Source organism: Pseudophryne corroboree, chromosome 1 (assembly GCF_028390025.1).
Source record: "Pseudophryne corroboree isolate aPseCor3 chromosome 1, aPseCor3.hap2, whole genome shotgun sequence".
Taxonomy (NCBI): Eukaryota; Metazoa; Chordata; class Amphibia; order Anura; family Myobatrachidae; genus Pseudophryne; species Pseudophryne corroboree.
The window spans coordinates 1,014,029,713-1,014,054,348 of record NC_086444.1 but is presented as its reverse complement, the minus strand read 5'-3'; positions in this window follow the sequence as shown (position 1 = coordinate 1,014,054,348).

The window sequence follows — 24,636 nt, the reverse complement described above, 5'->3', positions numbered from 1 at the left end:
CCCCTTTCAGTGCGTGGTTTGGGTTTTTCGGTTTGTTTTTTTGCCAAGTACGTGGATTACAAGCTCAGAAGAGATTTTTGTGAGTATAATTATATTTTCAGGTAACCCATGGATTCTACTTGGAAAAGTGGACCGACCCTCGTGTGAACATAGGTAAGTATGTGTGAATGTAGGTGTGCATGTATGTAATAAAGTTGTACTTTCAAGGTGTGTGAGTTCTGTTTTTATTTGGTTATTTTTTTTTGTAGTAGTACTACAGGTACCAGCGGGCCCGTTTTTCCACCGCATGCTGGTACTTGTGGTTCTCCAAGTACCAGCTTGCGGGGGAGGCTTGCTGGGACTTGTAGTACTGCTACAAAAAACAATATTCTATTTTTTTCACAAGGTTATCAGCCCCCCATCCGCAGCCCTTGGATGGGGGGACAGCCTCGGGCTTCACCCCTGGCCCTTGGGTGGCTGGAGGGGGGGGACCCCTTGATTTAAGGGGTTCCCACTCCTCCAGGGTACCCTGGCCAGGGGTGACTAGTTAGTGATTTAATGCCAGGGCCGCAGGGACCTATATAAAAGTGTCCCCCCGGCTGTGGCATTATCTCTCTGACTAGTGGAGCCCGGTGCTGGTTCCAAAAATACGGGAGACCCCTATGATTTTTGTCCCCCGTATTTTTGGCACCAGGACCAGGCGCAGAGCCCGGTGCTGGTTGTTAAAATATGGGGGAACCCCTGTCAATTTTTCCCCCATATTTTTGCAACCAGGACCGGCTCAAAGAGCCCGAGGCTGGTTATGCTTAGGAGGGGGGACCCCACGCAATTTTTCCCCCCAGTTTTTACATTAAACAGACCCTTTCCCATAGATAACCATGCACAGATCTCACTGATCCGTGCATGGTTATCCAAACTCGACTGGAAAAAGCAGGTCTATTTTTTTGCTGCTTTTTTTAACGATTCGCAAAAAAATACACCCGCACTTGAGCACTCAGAGACTAACACCCAAATACGAATGAATAGTGAATACCTGTGTTGTAGGAAATAACAGCCGCGTTTGACCGATGGTCTATTCATTCGTATTTCTGAACTTTGTCATTCAAACTATTACGAATAGTCCAAACACTGCCGAGATTGGTGCTTAGTGAATTCCCGTGTTGGGGAAAAAAACACAAATCGGACAAACTCGATTTTTTAGTAAATTTTGGCCCTGGAGGGAATTGTCCAACATCTACTTTGTATGTGTTATGATGACAATGGGGAACTACAAAGATTATGCATGAGAATATGAATACATGTCATAAGTTATTCCTTTTATATTAAGAAAAATGTACAAATATAAAAAAAAATATTTTAAACTATTTTAGGTTGTCTCTTCTCACATTAGTTTCTCTTTAACATTTTGAAATTTGAGTCACAATTGTTTATCTCACTATTCATATTATTTACACTTTAATATTTATACACCATTACTGTCACCATTTAAAAATAATAATAAGCAGGGGCGTAGGGACAAAGTGTGTGGCAGCGGGGACGTAAGCACAGAGAGAGTGGCAGCGGGGACGTAAGGACAGAGAGTGTGGCAGCGGGGACGTAGGGACAGAGAGTGTAGCAGCAGGGACGTAAGGACAGAGAGTGGCAGCGGGGACGTAAGGACAGAGAGTGTGGCAGCGGGGACGTAGGGACAGAGAGTGTGGCAGCGGGGACGTAGGGACAGAGAGTGTGGCAGCGGGGACGTAAGGACAGAGAGTTGGCAGCAGGGACGTAAGGACAGAGAGTGTGGCAGCGGGGACGTAGGGCCAGAGTGTCGCAGCGGGGATGTAGGGACAGAGAGTGTGGTATTGGGGACGCAGGGTCAGAGTGTGGCAGCGGGGTCTTAGGGACAGAGAGTGTGGCATCGGGGATGTAGGGACAGAGTGTGGCAATGGGGACATAGGAACAGAGTTTGGCAGTGGGGACGTAGGGCCAGAGTGTGGCAGCGGGGACGTAGGGACAGAGTGTGGCAGTGGGGACATAGGGACAGAGAGTGTGGCATTGGGGATGTAGGGACAGAGTGTGGCATTGGGGACATAGGAATAGAGTGAGGCAGCGGGGACGTAGGGACAGAGAGTGTGGCATCGGGGATGTAGAGACAGAGTGTAGCATCGGGGACGTAGGGAAAGAGTGTGTGGCAGCGGGGATGCAGGGACAGAGAGTGTGGCAGCGGGGACATAGGGACAGAGAGTGTGGCAACGGGGACGTAGGGTGAGAGGGGACGCAGGGGGAGAGAGAGAGAGAGGGGCAGCGGGAACATAGATAGAGAGGGGCAGCGGGGACGTAGGTAGAGAGAGAGGCAGTGGGGATGTAGCTAGAGAGAGAGGGTCAGCGGGGACGTAGAGACAGAGAGAGGGGCAGCAGCGACATAGAGACAGAGAAAGGGGGAGCGGGGACATAGAGACAGAGAGTGGGGCAGCGGGGACTGCAGGGATGTAGGAACAGAGAGAAGGGCAGCAGGGATATAGAGTGGCAGAGAGGGCAGCATGCACCAACCTGTTGTGGTACATCCTGCCATACATCGCGCCGACACTAATCGCATATGTACTAACATATTCGATTAGTGTTGCGAAGGACAGCTCTTGCGATCCGAGCTGTCCTTCACAATGCGCTGTGGCTGCTGGACTTCCGGGTCTATGACCTGGGAGTCGATCTGATGCTGGCAGAGTTCTGTGATGGAACCCTCTCCGCATCACATTGCGGAAGGAGCCCCATAGGCCTCTACAGGCGTTACCCTGTGCGGCGGAGACCCGACGGACGGAGGTATATACATACGAAAATGCAGTAAAAAAAAAATAAAAACTGGGTTTTTACCACATTTTCACTTTAGTACATCCTACCCAGAAATAGCAGGGACAGAGAGAGATAGACAGTAGAGAGAGAGAGACAGCAGGGACAGAGAGAGACAGCAGAGACAGGGAGAGACAGACAGCAGGGACAGTGTAACATTACTGAACTTCTAGGTAAGAAATTACGGTTCTGCTACTTGCTCAAGTCTCCCAGTCAGTGCAGCTATGCATGGTGTACACCGTGGGGGAGGAGCGGGAGTCGGGACCCGTGGCAGCATACTTCCGCAGCAGTGTGAGGAGGTGAAGCCAAAAGTTGAAAGGTGCTTGGTGGTGTGACCCGGCGGCTGCTGCTGCATGCCCAATCAGGAAACATCCATGTCCAGTGGGCGCTCACTCGCACGTGAAGATGTTACACCTACACCTGCAGGACTGTTGCCTCCCACCGGGACCCGCAGCAGCGGTGGGCAAACTGCTTATAAAGTAGAAATGTAAATAACTAAACACACACATGGTGCAGAGCCTCCGGGATCCGGACACCTTGCCCATAAGTGGATGCTGGCTCCGGTGACTATTTCCCCATACCACCCCTTACTTATTCTTATTAGTCCGGCAAAGACATCGAGGGCATGGCTGCCCAGTCCCACACTACCTGCCCACCCCTGATACAGATTGGAGGTGGAGGCAGAGCAGTAGTAGAAGATGCCATCTTCAGTCAGTATTCAGGGTTCTGCCTGCTTTGACTGCACGTCCCTAGCGTACAGCCCCGATACCCTTCACAATGTGCCATCCACATGCAGCAGAGGGGTCTTTTCCGATCCCTCCCTGCTGTGTTCTCTCTTTCTGCAGCTCCAGCTCCACCTTTGTCTGTCCGATGGTCTCCAACCTGTAACCAATGAGCCCCCCCTCTCCTGCATGTAGCATCTGCAACCAGCAACACTGGTCCCCCTTCCCCACTGGCAGCACCTGCAACTCCCAAAACACCCCTGCCAACAGCACCCACAACTTGCAAGTTAACCTCACCAGCAGCACCCTGATCGCTGACCCCCCTTCATGGGAATTCCTGATCCCAACCCCACTTGTGGCACCCCAGATCCCACCAATAACACAGCACCCCCGACCCCGTTGCAGCACCCTCACCCCATCGCAGCAAGACCTGGGTCAAAGGAAGGCCCGGGCCCAACCCCCCCTATCGCGGAACCCCTGACCCCCTTTATCATGGGAAACCACAACCCCTACATTGCAGGAACCCCTGACACCTCCCCGTTGTGGAGACCCCCATCACAGGAAAACCCAATCTACCCCCGCACATATTGCAGCTACCAGCAGCAAGGGCTGTTGGGAGATGTCTGTTTCCCCGGCAGCCTCTTGCCCAATCTCAGCACCAGGATGGCAGTGCTCCAGGCTCCTTTCCTTGGCGACCAGCTTCTGCTGCTGGCTGCAAGGACAGGGGTAAGAGACACAACTACTGTGGGCATTGTGTGTGTGTGTGTGTGTGTGTGTGTGTGTGTGTGTGTGTGTGTGTGTGTGTGTGTGTGTGTGTGTGTGTGTAAGGGGCACAACCATAGTGGGCATTATATATAAGCGGCACAACTACAGTGGGCATGATGTGTGTAAGGGGCATAACTACAGTGGGAATTATGTGCATAAGTGGCACAATGACAGTGAGCATGATGTGTGTGAGGGGCATAACTACAGTGGGCATTATGTGTATAAGAGGCACAACTACATTCGGCTTTGTGTGTGTAAGGGGTGCAACTACTGTTCATTGGCCCTCATTCCGAGTTGTTCGCTCGCTAGCTGCTTTTAGCAGCATTGCTAACGCTAGGCCGCCGCCCTCTGGGAGTGTATCTTAGCATAGCAGAATAGCGAACAGATCAGCTCAGTCCGTTTAGTTCCTGGTTTGACATCACAAACACGCCCTGTGTTCGGCCAGCAACTCCCCCGTTTCTCCAGACACTCCCGCTTTTTTCCCTGACACGCCTGCGTTTTTTTTGCAAACGCCGGGAAAACACTGAGTTGCTGCCCAGAAACTCCCCTTTTCTGTCAATCATTTACCGAACAGCAGTGCGACTGAAAAGTGCCGCAGAAGCCACAGCAAAACTGTTCAATTTTGTGTTAAATAACTAAGCGCATGCACCCTGCGTGCCTTGCGCATGCGCAATTTGCAACAAATCGCAGCATAGCAAAAATCGTCAACGAGCGAACAACTCAGAATGACCCCCATTATACGTATATGCGGCACAACTACAGTGGGCATTGTGTGTGTGTATAAGGGGCATAACTACAGTGGGCATTATGTATATAAGTGTCACAACTACAGTGTGCATTATGTGCATAAGCGGCACAACTATAGTGGGCATTATGTGTGTAAGGGTTATAACTACAGTGGGCATTATGTATATAAGCGGCACACCTACAGTGGCCATTATGTGTGCAAAGGGCATAACTACTGCGGGCATTATCATTATGTGTATAAGCGGAACTACTACTGTGGGCATTGTGTATGTAAGGGGCATAACTACAGTGGGCATATTCATAACTACAGTGGACATTATGTGTATAAGCAGTACAACTACAGTGGCCATTGTTTATGTAAGCGGCACAACTACTATGGCATGCAAGTGTCACAACTATTGATTGTGTGCATACACTGACTGACTGGTGGGGGGGATTGTTTGAGGAAGGGGGGCCCCAAATCTGTGCCTTGCTTAGGGCCCCATGAGGTCTAAACCGCCCGTACCTGAATCGCATCACCACACTTTTGTACGGTCAGTGCGATTCATGAAAGAACAGGAAGATCCGTTTTACGCTTCTCAATGGAGTTCAGATTCGACATCTCAGGACGGCCAAATCTGAATTTCGGTGCGGAGACTGCAGTGAAGTTCCATGCTTCCCTCCTCTCTGCCCCGCACCTGGCACTAGCTCTGCCCCTGACCTCCCAGCATCCCCTGGAGCCTCTTAGGAGCTCGGTGGTGCATGTGCAGACAGGACCCTCAGGCTTCACAGAGGGAACCGCAGGAGAAGACATCGCAGCTGAATCCCAGGATACCGGATCACATCGCCGGAAAGGTAAGTATACATGAGTTGCTACTTACCAAAGTTTTATATCACATCGAATTGATGCAATGTATAGTGATAAATAACAATTCATTTTTCATTTTGTACATGAATAGACCCCCCTGGTCATTCATGCAGTGGTTGCTGGGGGTAGAGGGCTGTGCTGATGGGATACTCTGGTTACAGGGACGGAGAAGGGGCTGTGGGGTCAGAATACAGCAACTGCAGCGGGAAGAGGCTGAGAGGGATGGGACACTGGCTGAAGGGGAGAAAGGGCTGCAGGAAGGCTGCTGGAGATATGGGGGCAAAGGGCATGGCTGCAAGGGATATGGGGGAAGAGTGCTGCGGGAACGGGACACAGTGGCTGTGGGAAGAGAGGGCTGCAGGGATGGATGCAGGAGGTCCGCAGTAGAGGCTGTCTGCAGGATCTGGCACTGTGGAGAGGCGGTGGGGGAGTGGGCACTGTGGAAAGTTACACTGATTAAGGGGCGCTGCAGTGGGAAAAATATCACTTTCCAAAAAGCTGTCTCTGCAAAAGGAGCAGTTTTTCATAAGTGATATTATTGTATAAAGTTAATGATTAATTGCAATTCAAAATGCAGTGGGCAGGATTGATTTCCGCTTTCAGTCACAAAGATTTTCTGCATACTCTGTGGATTCTCTCCATAGCTTAAGAAAGTAAGTAGAATCCCATGGATGCACCGAAAAGCAAACACAGATATGTATCAAGCCATCTATGAGGATGAGCACGTGGCAGTATTATTAGAAGCAGAAATACCCTTTCCTAAATCGGATAAAATAAAAAAATCAAAGGTTTAATTTCATTGTGTTTTAAAGTGGACATATGCTTTAAAGTGTTGAATGTGGAGTGTGCTACTGCGTATACTCCATGTTGTTCCTCCAAGGAGGCTTCATTCTCTGTACCAAGATGGCCACTGACCTTGCTATCTTATCACTGTGTAATAACACAAATGGAAATTAAGTGGTTGTAGGATGCGCAATAAGATCCAAAGATCAGCCCAGTAGTAATATAGAGAAGATTCACCTACTTCACAAATTTTCACAGTAATATCAAAGTAAGCGCTCTTCGGATTTAACATGTCACTTACAGGATGACTAGTTTCTTCACAGTCATAACCTATATAGTAGAGATGAGCGGGTTCGGTTCCTCGGAATCCGAACCCCCCCGAACTTCAGCCTTTTTACACGGGTCCGAGGCAGACTCGGATCTTCCCGCCTTGCTCGGCTAACCCGAGCGCGCCCGAAAGTCATCATCCCGCTGTCGGATTCTCGCGAGGCTCGTATTCTATCGCGAGACTAGGATTCTATATAAGGAGCCACGCGTCGCCGCCATTTTCACACGTGCATTGAGATTGATAGGGAGAGGACGTGGCTGGCGTCCTCTCCGTTTAGATAGAGAGTGAGACACTTGATTTACTAGTAATTTAATTTTAGTAATTTTGGGGAGCATTAGGAGTACTCAGAGAGTGCAGAGTTTTGCTGATAGTTATACTAGTGACCACCAGTTTTATTTATTATTTAAAATCCGTTCTCTGCCTGAAAAAAAAACGATACACAGTCACATACCATATCTGTGCTCAGCCTCAGTGTGCTGCATGATAATATCATCTATGTATATCTGACTGTGCTGAGTGCTCACTGCTCACACAGCTTAATTGTGGGGGAGACTGGGGAGCAGTTATAGCAGGAGTACATAACAGTGCACACTTTTGCTGCCAGTGTGACTGACCAGTGACCACCAGTATATTGTCTGCCTGAAAAAGTTAAACACTCGTGTGGTGTTTTTTTTTTTTATTCTATAAACGCATTCTGCTGACAGACAGTGTCCAGCAGGTCCGTCATTCATTACATTATAATATATACCTGCAGTAGTGATATATATATATTTTTTATATCATTATCATCCAGTCTATACTAGCAGACGCAGTACGGTAGTCCACGGCTGTAGCTACCTCTGTGTCGGCAGTGCTCGTTCATAATTGTATACCTACCTGTGGTGGGTTTTTTTTTTCTATCTTCTTCATACTAGTAGTTTAGGAGTCTGCTGCTGACAGTGTCCAGCAGGTCCGTCATTATATAATATATACCTGTCCTGCAGTAGTGATATATATATATTTTTTATATCATTATCATCCAGTCTATACTAGCAGACGCAGTACGGTAGTCCACGGCTGTAGCTACCTCTGTGTCGGCAGTGCTCGTCCATAATTGTATACCTACCTGTGGTGGTTTTTTTTTTTCTATCTTCTTCATACTAGTAGTTTAGGAGTCTGCTGCTGACAGTGTCCAGCAGGTCCGTCATTATATAATATATACATGTCCTGCAGTAGTGATATATATATATTTTTTATATCATTATCATCCAGTCTATACTAGCAGATGCAGTACGGTAGTCCACGGCTGTAGCTACCTCTGTGTCGGCAGTGCTCGTCCATAATTGTATACCTACCTGTGGTGGGTTTTTTTTTTCTATCTTCTTCATACTAGTAGTTTAGGAGTCTGCTGCTGACAGTGTCCAGCAGGTCCGTCATTATATAATATATACCTGTCCTGCAGTAGTGATATATATATATATTTTTTTTTTATATCATTATCATCCAGTCTATACTAGCAGACGCAGTACGGTAGTCCACAGCTGTAGCTACCTCTGTGTCGGCAGTGCTCGTCCATAATTGTATACCTACCTGTGGTGGTTTTTTTTTTTCTATCTTCTTCATACTAGTAGTTTAGGAGTCTGCTGCTGACAGTGTCCAGCAGGTCCGTCATTACATAATATATACCTGTCCTGCAGTAGTGATATATATATATTTTTTATATCATTATCATCCAGTCTATACTAGCAGACGCAGTACGGTAGTCCACGGCTGTAGCTACCTCTGTGTCGGCAGTCACTCGTCATCCATAAGTATACTAGTATCCATCCATCTCCATTGTTTACCTGAGGTGCCTTTTAGTTGTGCCTATTAAAATATGGAGAACAAAAATGTTGAGGTTCCAAAAATAGGGAAAGATCAAGATCGACTTCCACCTCGTGCTGAAGCTGCTGCCACTAGTCATGGCCGAGACGATGAAATGCCATCAACGTCGTCTGCCAAGGCCGATGCCCAATGTCATAGTACAGAGCATGTAAAATCCAAAACACCAAATATCAGTAAAAAAAGGACTCAAAAATCTAAAATAAAATCGTCGGAGGAGAAGCGTAAACTTGCCAATATGCCATTTACCACACGGAGTGGCAAGGAACAGCTGAGGCCCTGGCCTATGTTCATGGCTAGTGGTTCAGCTTCACATGAGGATGGAAGCACTCAGCCTCTCGCTAGAAAAATGAAAAGACTTAAGCTGGCAAAAGCACAGCAAAGAACTGTGCGTTCTTCGAAATCACAAATCCACAAGGAGAGTCCAATTGTGTCGGTTGCGATGCCTGACCTTCCCAACACTGGACGTGAAGAGCATGCGCCTTCCACCATTTGCACGCCCCCTGCAAGTGCTGGAAGGAGCACCCGCAGTCCAGTTCCTGATAGTCAGATTGAAGATGTCAGTGTTGAAGTACACCAGGATGAGGAGGATATGGGTGTTGCTGGCGTTGGGGAGGAAATTGACAAGGAGGATTCTGATGGTGAGGTGGTTTGTTTAAGTCAGGCACCCGGGGAGACACCTGTTGTCCGTGGGAGGAATATGGCCATTGACATGCCTGGTGAAAATACCCAAAAAATCAGCTCTTCGGTGTGGAAGTATTTCAACAGAAATGCGGACAACATTTGTCAAGCCGTGTGTTGCCTTTGTCAAGCTGTAATAAGTAGGGGTAAGGACGTTAACCACCTCGGAACATCCTCCCTTATACGTCACCTGCAGCGCATTCATCATAAGTCAGTGACAAGTTCAAAAACTTTGGGCGACAGCGGAAGCAGTCCACTGACCAGTAAATCCCTTCCTCTTGTAACCAAGCTCACGCAAACCACCCCACCAACTCCCTCAGTGTCAATTTCCTCCTTCCCCAGGAATGCCAATAGTCCTGCAGGCCATGTCACTGGCAATTCTGATGAGTCCTCTCCTGCCTGGGATTCCTCCGATGCATCCTTGCGTGTAACGCCTACTGCTGCTGGCGCTGCTGTTGTTGCTGCTGGGAGTCGATGGTCATCCCAGTGGGGAAGTCGTAAGACCACTTTTACTACTTCCACCAAGCAATTGACTGTCCAACAGTCCTTTGCGAGGACGATGAAATATCACAGCAGTCATCCTGCTGCAAAGCGGATAACGGAGGCCTTGGCATCCTGGGCGGTGAGAAACGTGGTTCCGGTATCCATCATTACTGCAGAGCCAACTATAGACTTGTTTGAGGTACTGTGTCCCCGGTACCAAATACCATCTAGGTTCCATTTCTCTAGGCAGGCGATACCGAAAATGTACACAGACCTCAGAAAAAGACTCACCAGTGTCCTAAAAAATGCAGTTGTACCCAATGTCCACTTAACCACGGACATGTGGACAAGTGGAGCAGGGCAGACTCAGGACTATATGACTGTGACAGCCCACTGGGTAGATGTGTGGACTCCCGCCGCAAGAACAGCAGCGGCGGCACCAGTAGCAGCATCTCACAAACGCCAACTCTTCCCTAGGCAGGCTACGCTTTGTATCACCGCTTTCCAGAATACGCGCACAGCTAAAAACCTCGTACGGCAACTGAGGAAGATCATCGCAGAATGGCTTACCCCAATTGGACTCTCCTGTGGATTTGTGGCATCGGACAACGCCAGCAATATTGTGTGTGCATTAAATCTGGGCAAATTCCAGCACGTCCCATGTTTTGCACATACCTTGAATTTGGTGGTGCAGAATTATTTAAAAAACGACAGGGGCGTGCAAGAGATGCTGTCGGTGGCCAGAAGAATTGCGGGACACTTTCGGCGTACAGGCACCACGTACAGAAGACTGGAGCAACACCAAAAACGCCTGAACCTGCCCTGCCATCATCTGAAGCAAGAAGTGGTAACGAGGTGGAATTCAACCCTCTATATGCTTCAGAGGTTGGAGGAGCAGCAAAAGGCCATTCAAGCCTATACAACTGAGCATGATATAGGAGGTGGAATGCACCTGTCTCAAGCGCAGTGGAGAATGATTTCAACGTTGTGCAAGGTTCTGCAACCTTTTGAACTTGCCACACGTGAAGTCAGTTCAGACACTGCCAGCCTGAGTCAGGTCATTCCCCTCATCAGGCTTTTGCAGAAGAAGCTGGAGACATTGAAGGAGGAGCTAACACAGAGCGATTCCGCTAGGCATGTGGGACTTGTGGATGGAGCCCTTAATTCGCTTAACTAGGATTCACGGGTGGTCAATCTGTTGAAATCAGAGCACTACATTTTGGCCACCGTGCTCGATCCTAGATTTAAAACCTACCTTGGATCTCTCTTTCCGGCAGACACAAGTCTGCAGGGGTTCAAAGAACTGCTTGTGAGAAAATTGTCAAGTCAAGCGGAACGCGACCTGTCAACATCTCCTCCTTTACATTCTCCCGCAACTGGGGGTGCGAGGAAAAGGCTACGAATTCCGAGCCCACCCGCTGGCGGTGATGCAGGGCAGTCTGGAGCGACTGCTGATGCTGACATCTGGTCCGGACTGAAGGACCTGCCAACGATTACGGACATGTCGTCTACTGTCACTGCATATGATTCTCTCCCCATTGAAAGAATGGTGGAGGATTATATGAGTGACCGCATCCAAGTAGGCACGTCAGACAGTCCGTACGTATACTGGCAGGAAAAAATTTGGAGGCCCTTGCACAAACTGGCTTTATTCTACCTAAGTTGCCCTCCCACAAGTGTGTACTCCGAAAGAGTGTTTAGTGCCGCCGCTCACCTTGTCAGCAATCGGCGTACGAGGTTACTTCCAGAAAATGTGGAGAAGATGATGTTCATTAAAATGAATTATAATCAATTCCTCCATGGAGACATTCACCAGCAGCAATTGCCTCCACAAAGTACACAGGGAGCTGTGATGGTGGATTCCAGTGGGGACGAATTGATAATCTGTGAGGAGGGGGATGTACACGGTGATGAATCGGAGGATGATGATGAGGTGGACATCTTGCCTCTGTAGAGCCAGTTTGTGCAAGGAGAGATTAATTGCTTCTTTTTTGGTGGGGGTCCAAACCAACCCGTCATTTCAGTCACAGTCGTGTGGCAGACCCTGTCACTGAAATGATGGGCTGGTTAAAGTGTGCATGTCCTGTTTATACAACATAAGGGTGGGTGGGAGGGCCCAAGGACAATTCCATCTTGCACCTCTTATTTCTTTCATTTTTCTTTGCGTCATGTGCTGTTTGGGGAGTGTTTTTTGGAAGGGCCAGCCTGCGTGACACTGCAGTGCCACTCCTAGATGGGCCAGGTGTTTGTGTCGGCCACTAGGGTCGCTTAGCTTACTCACACAGCTACCTCATTGCGCCTCTTTTTTTCTTTGCGTCATGTGCTGTTTGGGGAGTATTTTTTGGAAGGGCTATCCTGCCTGACACTGCAGTGCCACTCCTAGATGGGCCAGGTGTTTGTGTCGGCCACTTGGGTCGCTGAGCTTAGTCACACAGCTACCTCATTGCGCCTCTTTTTTTCTTTGCGTCATGTGCTGTTTGGGGAGTGTTTTTTTGAAGGGCCATCCTGCGTGACACTGCAGTGACACTCCTAGATGGGCCAGGTGTTTGTGTCGGCCACTAGGGTCGCTTAGCTTACTCACACAGCTACCTCATTGCGCCTCTTTTTTTCTTTGCGTCATGTGCTGTTTGGGGAGTGTTTTTTTGAAGGGCCATCCTGCGTGACACTGCAGTGCCACTCCTAGATGGGCCAGGTGTTTGTGTCGGCCACTAGGGTCGCTGAGCTTACTCACACAGCTACCTCATTGCGCCTCTTTTTTTCTTTGCGTCATGTGCTGTTTGGGGAGTGTTTTTTGGAAGGGCCATCCTGCCTGACACTGCAGTGCCACTCCTAGATGGGCCAGGTGTTTGTGTCGGCCACTAGGGTCGCTGAGCTTAGTCACACAGCTACCTCATTGCGCCTCTTTTTTTTCTTCTTTGCGTCATGTGCTGTTTGGGGAGTATTTTTTGGAAGGGCCATCCTGCCTGACACTGCAGTGCCACTCCTAGATGGGCCAGGTGTTTGTGTCGGCCACTGGGGTCGCTGAGCTTAGTCACACAGCTACCTCATTGCGCCTCTTTTTTTCTTTGCGTCATGTGCTGTTTGGGGAGTGTTTTTTGGAAGGGCCATCCTGCGTGACACTGCAGTGCCACTCCTAGATGGGCCAGGTGTTTGTGTCGGCCACTTGGGTCGCTGAGCTTAGTCATCTAGCGACCTCGGTGCAAATTTTAGGACTAAAAATAATATTGTGAGGTGTGAGGTGTTCAGAATAGACTGAAAATGAGTGGAAATTATGGTTATTGAGGTTAATAATACTTTGGGATCAAAATGACCCCCAAATTCTATGATTTAAGCTGTTTTTTAGGGTTTTTTGAAAAAAAACACCCGAATCCAAAACACACCCGAATCCGACAAAAAAAATTCGGTGAGGTTTTGCCAAAACGCGTTCGAACCCAAAACACGGCCGCGGAACCGAACCCAAAACCAAAACCCGAAAAATTTCCGGTGTACATCTCTACTATATAGTGTGTCTTTTGTGTTCACTCAATAGTATGAAACATCAAAGGACACACACAAGGAAAAGGAAAAAAAATACAATAGTGTAGAAGTTATTTTATGGAATATTCATATATTCTATTTCAATGCTTCGCACTCACAAAGATTCCAGAAAAAACAGGCACATCACAATTTCTTTATGCCAAGGATTTTTTTCAGAAGAGTCTCCAAGGGGACCAATATTCCACTTTCTCCTGTATCCTGTAAATGTTTGTCTGGATACTCTCGACACACATATAACAAAGAGAAAGACCAATAGTGCAGCAATCCTTTAGATAAATAGGTATTTATTTTCACACAAATGCACTCACATAATAGTTAAAAGGAAAAAGCATATCACATATCGCTATCCCGCATCTCTCATAGAAACATCCACACTGGTTGGCTGAGATGGTAATTACAGCTGGTAAAGTCAGAGTCCCGGTTACTCACGGCTCCCCTTCCAGGTGGTGTATTGGAGATATGCAGGAAATCGTCAGGATATGAGCACCACTCCGCTTAACGCGTTTCGGTTATTACCTTTATCAAAAGCGGATAGTCCATCACTAAAAGCCCTCCCCTATATATAACCCCTAAAGTCCACAAATAGACATCAGGTGAAGACAATCTCTGTTCCAATTTTCAAATGCGCCGCTCTCCCGCGATCATCACTTCCGGTTACTTTCGGCCATGTGATGTCGCGTCTTTCCTAATCTCCGTCCGGCTGGTATATGCTCACTTCCTCTTTGCTGGTCAAATGCGTTCCACGGCACGGATCGTCATTTCCCATCACATGATCCGGTGTATGATGCGGCTCACATCGGGCAAATTAGAACTTATTTACGATTCAAGTGTGTTCCGGGAGTCATCATAATGATATATAGCAGCAAAAGAACATCATGAAGTACATGTAGAAGGATAAGAACATATAAAACACAAATTAATAATGCATTTCAAGCATTGTCTACTTAATTAGAGAAATAAAATATTTAAAATGCATAAACATATAAAGACAAATTGGCTTTAATTCATCATAAAGTGCATGTAAAGGTAGGGAGATTTAAAAACACAAGTTGATATTAAAAGTGCATTCCAAAAATTATATACTTGATTAGAGAGACAATAAAAATAATTTAAAAAGCTTATTGAAGGGTATGGACATATAGAATCAATTTAAAAAACACTTTAATTCAAATTCCCCATTAAGCCCCTGAGGTACTAGTGTTTCAAATTACAAATCCACTTCATTTCTGTTTTAGCCAACCTGGGCCTATATTTACTAATATTCGTGTTTGAGTCGGTTTGTGTAGTGTTTAAACTCGTTTTGTATCGGGTGCATTTTCAGGCAACTTTTTGAAACTATGGCCCTCATTCCGAGTTGATCGGTCGCAAGGCGAATTTAGCAGAGTTACACACGCTAAGCCGCCGCCTACTGGGAGTGTATCTTAGCATCTTAAAATTGCGACCGATGTATTCGCAATAATGCGATCACAAACTACTTAGCAGTTTTAGAGTAGCTCCACACTTACTCTGCCTGTGCGATCAGTTCAGTGCTTGTCGTTCCTGGTTTGACGTCACAAACACACCCAGCGTTCGCCCAACCACTCCCCCGTTTCTCCGGCCACTCCTGCGTTTTTTCCGGAAACGGTAGCGTTTTCAGCCACACGCCCATAAAACGCCGTGTTTCCGCCCAGTAACACCCATTTCCTGTCAATCACATTACGATCGCCGGAGCGATGAAAAAGCCGTGAGTAAAAATACTATCTTCATAGCAAAGATACTTGGCGCAGTCGCAGTGCGAATATTGCGCATGCGCACTATGCGGTATTTCACTGCGATGCGATGAAAAATACCGAGCGAACGACTCGGAATGAGGGCCTATATACGCCAAGTTACTAAGCAGTCGAGTTTATGGTTTTCGTGTTTTCCGATGTCGATGCCAGTCGTTTTTCTTTTAGCACATTTACGGCCGTCATTGTCGTTTGCGTACGTGTTTTTGTTGTTTTTACAGGTTTATTTTCTATGTTAAACGTGGCAGGGTTATTTTTCAACCACGGCCACATTTTCACTTTTAGCTTCGTTTTTCATCCCCGTTCGTGATTGGTTGTGTTTCAGATGTAGGAGTGTCTGTGCGCAACCATATAAATATGCCTATCACTGACCTGGTTTGGGAGTGTTGTGGACTCGGGGTTTCCTCCGGTGACCGGGAAGAGGAACCGCAACTGGGCCGCAGCAGAGATGGCGGAATGTAGGTTTTCCTCATGCAGGATTTGGTCGGCAGACAGGAGGCATGTGTGGACGCTGGGGGTCTCCTGAAAGACAAAACTTGAAAAGGCGCTGATGAATCAGAGAAGAGTACCGGATGCTGGAGGCACAGACTGCGCTTGGGAGCACTGGGTGCTTGGAGGCACTGAGATGCTTGGAGGCGCTGTGGTGCTTGGAGGCACTGAGGTGCTTGGAGGCACTGAGGTGCTTGGAGGTACTGAGGTGCTTGGAGGCGCTGAAGTGCTTGGAGGCACTGAGGTGCTTGGAGGCACTGAGGTGCTTGGAGGCGCTGAAGTACTTGGAGGCGCTGAGGTGCTTGGAGGCGCTGAAGTGCTTGGAGGCGCTGAGGTACTTGGAGGCGCTGGAAACCGCAGGAATACGGGAGCTCTGGAGATCACAACTCTTAGATAGAATAGATGATACTCAGGCGCCGGAGCTCTGCCCGGCGTCTGAATTTGAACTTCCCGCCAGTGTCTGATTGGTGGGCAGTGTAGATGACGTCACCCGCACCTTCAGTGGATGCCGGGCGTACCCGCGACGTCCACACTTACAATCGCTGGACGGAGCGCCGGGAGCCGAAGACCGCCAGCGAGGACAGCCGCCCCGAGACCCAGCGCGCCCGGAGAGGTAAGTACGGCGGCCGCGGCGGCTGCATGACAGTACCCCCTCCTCTAGGAGTGGCCCCTGGACACTTTCCTTGTTTCGTAGGATGTCTAGAATGGAAAATCCGGATTAGTCGAGGAGCTGAGACTTCAGAAGCTTTTATCCAACTTCTTTCCTCAGGACCATAACCTTTCCACTCCACCAGATATTGCAGATTCTTATGATGGTAACGAGAGTCCAGAATAGTTTTGATCTTGAAGTCTGTTCCGGTTTCAGTTTCTACTGAGGTGGGGCTAGATTAAGGACGAGAGGACGAAGAAGAGAAACATGGAAGGCATTTGGTATACGTAGGTGAGAAGGTAAACCCAACTTACAGACCACAGGATTCAGGCCTTGTAGCACAGGATAAGGACCGATGAACCTTGGAGCAAACTTCATAGTGGGTACCTTTAACCGTAGATTACGTGTGGAAAGCCATACCCTATCACCAACCTTGTATTGAGGAGCGGCTCGCCGTTTCTTATCCGCGAAGAACTTGTATCGGACAGAAACCTTTTTAAGACTAGCATGAATCTTACTTCAAATTTGTCTGAAGTGTAGTAGAGTGGAAGTCACAGCTGGTACCTCTTCTGTCGGAAGAATTGGTAATTCCGGAACTCGTGGGTGGAACCCATAGTTGATGAAGAACGGAGACTCGCCAGTGGAGGAATGAAATGAATGGTTATGGGCAAACTCCGCCCAAGGTAACAACTCCACCCAGTTGTCCTGTGAAGGGGAGAGATAAAGGCAGAGGAAAGTATCCAAATCTTGGTTGACTCGTTCCATTTGTCCATTCGTTTGGGGATGATAGGCAGACGAAAATTTAAGTGTAATTTGTAAGGCTGAGCAGAGGGCTCTCCAAAACCTTGCGGTGAACTGTACCCCTTGATCAGAGACTATTTCTTGAGGTAAACCATGCAACCGAAAGTGTTCCCGGACGAATAATAGAGCCAATTTGGGAGCGGTCGGCAGACCTGTCAATGGAACGAAGTGCGCCTTCTTTGAAAAACGGTTGAGAAATCACCCAGATGGTATTGTAACCCTTGGAACAGGGCAACTCGGTAATGAAGTCCATGGAAATATGAGTCCAGGGTTTCATAGGAATGGACAGAGGATGAAGCAACCCGGCAGAAGGCAGATGAGGAGATTTATGCTGCGTACACTGTGGACAAGAATTAACGTAATCCTGTACATCCTTCCTCATGGTGTCCCACCAGTAAGATCTTTGTAAAAACTTGAGCATCTTCTGGACGCCGGGATGACCGGAGAACTTGGAGATATGGGCCCACTGCAGTATTTTTGGACGGAATTTAATTGGTACAGACATTCTCCCAGGGGGAGGGCCCGGAGTAGTGGAAGCAGCGGAAACAGAAATTGGATTCAGAATCAAACTCCGTTCAAAAGAATCCTCTTCATCTGTGGGAGTTTGTGAACGAGAGAGCGCATCAGCTTTAGTATTGAAAGTCCCGGCCCGGTACTTGATAACAAAAGAAAATCGAGTGAAGAAAAGCGTCCATCTAGCTTGACGAGGATTCAAACACTGTGCAGTTTTAATGTACAACAAATTTTTGTGATCGGTGTAAATAGTAATCACATGTTTGGCCCCTTCTAAAAGATACCTCCACTACTCCAAAGCGGATTTTATTGCCAAGAGTTCTTGATCACCAATAGTGTAATTCCGTTCGGCCGGAGAGAACTTATGAGAGTGGAAGCCACACGGATGCAATTTCTTATCCGAAGAATACTGGGAGAGAACGGCTCAGACTCCGACCGAGGACGCATCAACCTCCAGGAAAAAGGGTTCTTCGAAATTTGGTTGTTGAAGTACCGGGGCTGACATAAAAGCTGATTTCAAGTAGGTGAAAGCTTCCATGGCTTCGGAAGACCACAAACCCGGGTTAGAGCCCTTTCTGGTCAAGGCGGTCATGGGTGCAACTATAGTGGAGAAACCCTTAATTAATTTCCTATAATAATTCGCAAAGCCCAGGAATCTTTGTATTGCTTTCAAAGAGAGGGGCTGAGTCCAGTCACGAATGGCGGAGAGTTTCTCCGGATCCATGCGAAGCTCCGTCCCCGAGATGATGTAACCGAGGAACGGAATTGATGTTACTTCGAAGGTACATTTGGAAATCTTAGCATAGAGATGATTCTTTTGTAAACGGTGGAGCACCTCTTTGACCTGTGTCCTGTGTTCAGCAAGATCTTTGGAAAAAATCAGTATGTCATCTAAATATACCACAACACTTCGATATAACATGTCTCGGAAGATTTCGTTGACGAATCCCTGGAAGACGGCATGGGCATTACTAAGGCCGAACGGCATCACCAGATATTCATAATGCCCATCCCTGGTATTGAAGGCGGTCTTCCATTCATCCCCTTCTCGGATGCGTATAAGATTATAGGCTCCCCTCAAATCGAGCTTGGAGAAAACGTGGGCGCCACGAACGCTATCAAATAACTCTGTGATTAGTGGCAAGGGGTATTTATTCTTGATGGTGATATCGTTTAGGCCGCGGTAATCGATACATGGTCTCAACCCCCCGTCCTTCTTCTTCGCGAAAAAGAAGCCCACTCCAGCCGGGAAGATAGAGGGGCGAATGAATCCCTTGAGAAGATTGGACTTAATATAGTCCGACATAGCTTGAGTCTCAGGAAGTGACAGAGGATATGTGCGGCCAGGGGGCGGCATCTTCCCTTGGATAAGGTCAATGGGGCAGTCCCAAGGCCTATGGAGTGGTAACTGGTCAGCCGCCTGTTCCGAAAACACATCCTTGAACCCTTGATACGCCTCCGGAATAAGCTCTTCATCCGACTTAGAAGAGGCATGGAGCGGACAGACAGGAGTGAGACAGTTAGTGTGACAAAAAGAACTCCAAGACAGAATTTGAGAAGACTTCCAATCGATGTGGGGATTATGAATTTTGAGCCAAGGCATTCCGAGGACCAGATCATGATGCATTTCCGGAATCACCAAGAATTCCAGACACTCTTGATGTAGAGCTCCGACCTGCAGCTTAACTGGCTCCGTGCGCCACGTTATGAGACCCTTGGATATTCTAGTACCATTGATAGCCGTGAAAGAAATAGGCCGCTCGATAGGCCGTACCTTTAAATCCATGCTTTGGACACAGGAAGAAGAAACAAAGTTCCCCGCAGCTCCGGAGTCCAACAGGGCCTCACAAGACTTGGAGACTGACTTGGTGATTAAAGACACAGGAAGCAAACAATCCAAAGTCGGAGAAGATTTGGTCGTGACCCCCAACTTGACTCCTCCGGACAAGCTAGGCCTGCCCGTTTCCCGGATGGGATTTACAGAATTTGATGAAGTGATCTGCCGGGGCAGTACAGACAGAGTTTGCCCTCACGACGACGCTATCGTTCTTCCGGAGACAATCGGGACCGGTTAATCTGCATGGGTTCGTCCGGACTTGGTACCACCGCTTGCCTAGAGGGAGGAAGCCGGAACCTGGAACGATCCGAACGACTACATTCACCTCCACGTTCCTGCATCCGGAGATCCACCTTGATGCAGAGAGAGGTCAGTCCCTCCAACGAATCCGGGAGTTCCCTAGTGACCAACTCATCCTTCGGGCGATCAGAGAGACCGTTCCAGAAAGCAGCTCTCAGGGCGTCATTATTCCAGTGAAGTTCAGAAGCAATGGTCTGAAAATGAACCATGTACTGGCCCACGGATCGGGAGCCCTGACGGATGCGCAGCAAGTCAGAAGAGGCCGTGGTCATCCTGCCGGGCTCGTCGAAAATTCTTCGAAAAGACGTGATGAATTCAGTGTAATTGGAAACCAATGAATCAGATCGTTCCCATAGTGGAGACACCCAATCCAATGCAGATCCTTCAAGCAAATAAATAATATATGCCACCTTGGACCTTTCTGTGGGAAAATTATGTGCGAGTAGCTGAAAATGAACTTCGCATTGGTTTAAAAAACCTCGACAATTATTTGGATTCCCATTATAACGGGAAGGAGTAGGAAGTTGAAGGCACGGACTAATACCAGCCGATGGTTGAACATTGCTGGGAGCGGCAACCGGTGCGGCTGCGGGAACTGGGGCCGGAATTACAGAAGCTAAGGATGCTTGAATCTGATCCAAACGACCGGACAAGTCCTGGAGGTACTGCATCACCTGGCCCTATGCTGCTTCCTGACTTTGCACGCGGGAAGCCAAATTCTGGATGGCACTTGAGTCCGTGTTCCGATTCCCCGGGTCCATGTGGCCTGAGTATACTATCACTGACCTGGTTTGGGAGTGTTGTGGACTCTGGGTTTCCTCCGGTGACCGGGAAGAGGAACCGCAACTGGGCCGAAGCAGAGATGGCCGAATGTAGGTTTTCCTCATGCAGGATTTGGTCGGCAGACAGGAGGCACGTGTGGACGCTGGGGGTCTCCTGAAAGACAAAACTTGAAAAGGCGCTGATGAATCAGAGAAGAGTACCGGATGCTGGAGGCACAGACTGACCTTGGGAGCACTGGGTGCTTGGAGGCACTGAGATGCTTGGAGGCGCTGTGGTGCTTGGAGGCACTGAGGTGCTTGGAGGTACTGAGGTGCTTGGAGGCGCTAAAGTGCTTGGAGGCACTGAGGTGCTTGGAGGTGCTTGGAGGCGCTGAAGTGCTTGGAGGCACTGAGGTGCTTGGAGGTACTGAGGTGCTTGGAGGCGCTGAAGTACTTGGAGGCGCTGAGGTGCTTGGAGGAGCTGAAGTGCTTGGAGGCACTGAGGTACTTGGAGGCGCTGGAAACCGCAGGAATACGGGAGCTCTGGAGATCACAACTCTTAGATAGAATAGATGATACTCAGGCGCCGGAGCTCTGCCCGGCGTCTGAATTTGAACTTCCCGCCAGTGTCTGATTGGTGGGCAGTGTAGATGACGTCACCCGCACCTTCAGTGGACGCCGGGCGTACCTGCGACGTCCACACTTACAATCGCTGGACGGAGCGCTGTGAGCCGGAGACCGCCAGCGAGGACAGCCACCCGGAGACCCATCGTGCCCGGAGAGGTAAGTACGGCAGCCGCGGCGGCTGCATGACAATTCCCCAAACCGTCCGCACCTCGTGGGTTTAGTTAGTGGTGAGGAGGGAGGTTGTGCTGTGGAGGTTGGTGAGTAGTTGGTTTGGTGAGAAGTTTTTTGGGCGATTTCTGAGTGTAGTATTGTGTTTGAAAGTAGTCTTGTCATTCTTGTAGTCTTGTTTTTTTTGGTTTTGTCTCATTTTTTGTCCAAGTTTTTTTGATTTAGAGTCCCTTGTCGTGTGTGTGTGTGTGTGTGTGTGTGTGTGTGTGTGTGTGTGTGTGTGTGTGTGTGTGTGTGCGCGAGAGTTGTGCAGTGGTAGTGGAGGAGTGTGTTGTTTGTTTTTCTTTTTTCTGTGTTAATTGTTTAACCACACAATTATGTCTGACTCAGAGGTGAGTGAGGTGGTGGGTGTGAGTGAGGGGGAGGAGGTTGGTCAGGTGGAGGAGGTGAGTGAGAGTGAGGTTAGTGAGGTGGAGGAGGTGGGTGAGCCTCAAGTGACAGTGATAGTGACAGTCAGACAGCTCCGCAGCCACGCACCACTACTAAGACTGGGCGGAATGTAAAGTTTAGTTATGCAGAAAATGTGGCATTGGTACGGGAGCTGATGAAGTATCAGCGGCAGCTATTTGGGCCTGAGTCCGCCAAGGTGCCAACACGGAAGAAGACGGTGTTGTGGGCGAAAGTTGTTGCTGCTGTAAATAGTGAGGGGGTGGTCAAGCGGACGGAGGAGACGTGCCGCAAACGGTACTATGACATAAAGCGACGTGTCAAGTCCAAATGGCCAAGGAGGCGAAGTCGGCTCGCAAAACCGGTGGTGGACAGCCCTATATTGCCAGATATCTGGACTATGAGGAGCCCATGTGGAGTTTAATACCTCCTGAAGTAGTGTCTGCAACCCATGTCCGTGATTCCGATCTGCCCAGGAAGGATGGTGAGCATGTGTATTTGTCTTATCATTCCATTCCATTACTTCTGTCTTTATGTTTTTTCTTAATGTGTGTCATGTGACGTTGCATATTACTCCCATCTTCATGTGTGCGTCAGCAAATACATTGTTGTTGGGTTGTTTTTTTTTACCAAAGCCAATATAACATATTACTAGTACATTTTCCATGTGTAGTTTGGACTAGTTTGGTGTGTCATTGAATTGTACAGCAATAATGTCTTCCTTTGGCACATTTACCAGTTTGCAAGTTGGCCTATGTTTTTGATTTCAGTAATCCATGTGCAATGTTTGAAAATCAGTGGTTGACATGTTAGAGGCTGGAGTAGTGTAAAGTGGCTTTGAAGCCAGTTACATGTGTCATTTCATTAGTACTGTATGTAATCTTGTTTAAGACAAAACCACTATTTTTTGGTACATTTAGAGTCTGTATTTGTACCCTGACACAACACTGCAGACTTAGTTACCGTACTATTATGATGGTTTTTTTAAATGTGTTTTGGTTTTTGGCTCATAATGTGCTAACGTGTGTTTGTAGTGCCACATCACAGAGCATTTTCTATATTGCATCTTTCATTAACGACATAACATTTTTCAATGAAGATGTCTGTGTTTTGGGTAGTTAGTGTATGTATTAGTAATTGTGGGGCAGATTTATTAAGCCTGTTGAAGTGATAAAGTTGAAGTTGATAAATTACCAAACAATCAGCTCATAACTTCCATGTTGCAGGCTGGGTTTGCAAAATGTCACTTAGGAGCTGATTGGCTGGTGCTTTATTAACAACCACTTTATCATTTCCCCAGGATTATTAAATCTGCCCCTGTGTCCTATGTCTGTGTCCTGTACATTATTTCCTGTGTTGCACTTTCCATAGTGCATATGGCTATTGGCCAATGTGTGTATTTATTTAAAACATTTATGGTTTTGTACAGAAATTATGCACACATAAATAAGCATCCATTTGAGAACGATTTAATGTTTGTAAACATAATGGGTGGATGTATCAACAATAGCATGAAGAAATTAGTTCTTTTATTTGTTTCATTATTTACATTGTTGAAAAAAAGCAGTACTGGTCAACCTACAGTCACTCCCATTACATCTGATGATGATGACGCTGCGTAAGCAGGTAAAGTGTCTATTGTAGTATAGGTTATGTTTGTAAAGGAATGGCCATTACAAAAGTACACTTTAAATCCCAGGTCCATCCCAAGAAGTTTTGACCAGCAGAAGGAGGACTCCTGTAGCACACCAAACAAAAATACATGTGGCAACAAAGAAAGCAAGGTCTGATGTCCAATCACAACCACAGCAGTCTATTCCGCCACGAAGATTGTCTACAGTTTGTTCGGTCCTACCACTCCAAATTTTGGTCACACCTCCAAGACGCCAACCACACTCCCCTCATCTTGATTGTCAGTAAGAAACTGTAATGATGAAATAAATTAATCATCTCATAATAATCCATTTAATGAGACTAATTAACTCTAAATTCCACAAAATCTGCTATACTTACCGAAAACAAAAAAACATCAAATGGATTCTGATCAAAATGGCGTTGTCTACATCCAATAAAGATATGTATGTCCACTTCAGCCATACTGCAGATTGTGTTGAAGATGCTGCAAAATAAACACACGTGTAAGCTTGCAAAATAGTAATATTATTTTCCGCAATTTAACTTATGTGTTTGTCGTAACATTGGCACCAACATGCCAAAACATAACTAAGTTTAAGATTTAAACCCTATAAGGCCAAAAATTAAGTTTTTAAGTGTGTTTTTATGGTGGAGTATGTCTGATCTACCATACAACTCATGTGCTTGTTTTAATAATGAAGTAACCAGACACATTTGCCACAAACAGGAATATGTCTGTTTTGTAGTTCTGAGTGATGATGTTGCTATGCTGGATATCTGAATGCACCATTTAAATACATGTGTTCCATGTTTATTGGTTTGCTTAAATTTTTCAAACATATGTCAAACTTACGCAAAAATGGTTCTAATTCCAGATTCTAGTACTGGTACCAGCATCCAGATGCAACAGCAGCAACACAGTGACATGGATGAGACAATCATGTTACAAATGCAGCCATTAATCAAAGGAATCAGCCACCCAGCACCTGTGAGCACACCACCACAGCAAAGCACTCCACCACCACAACACAGCCCAACAACACCAGTAGCACAAGGCCCTGATCAAGTGTTTTGAGACAGTTGGG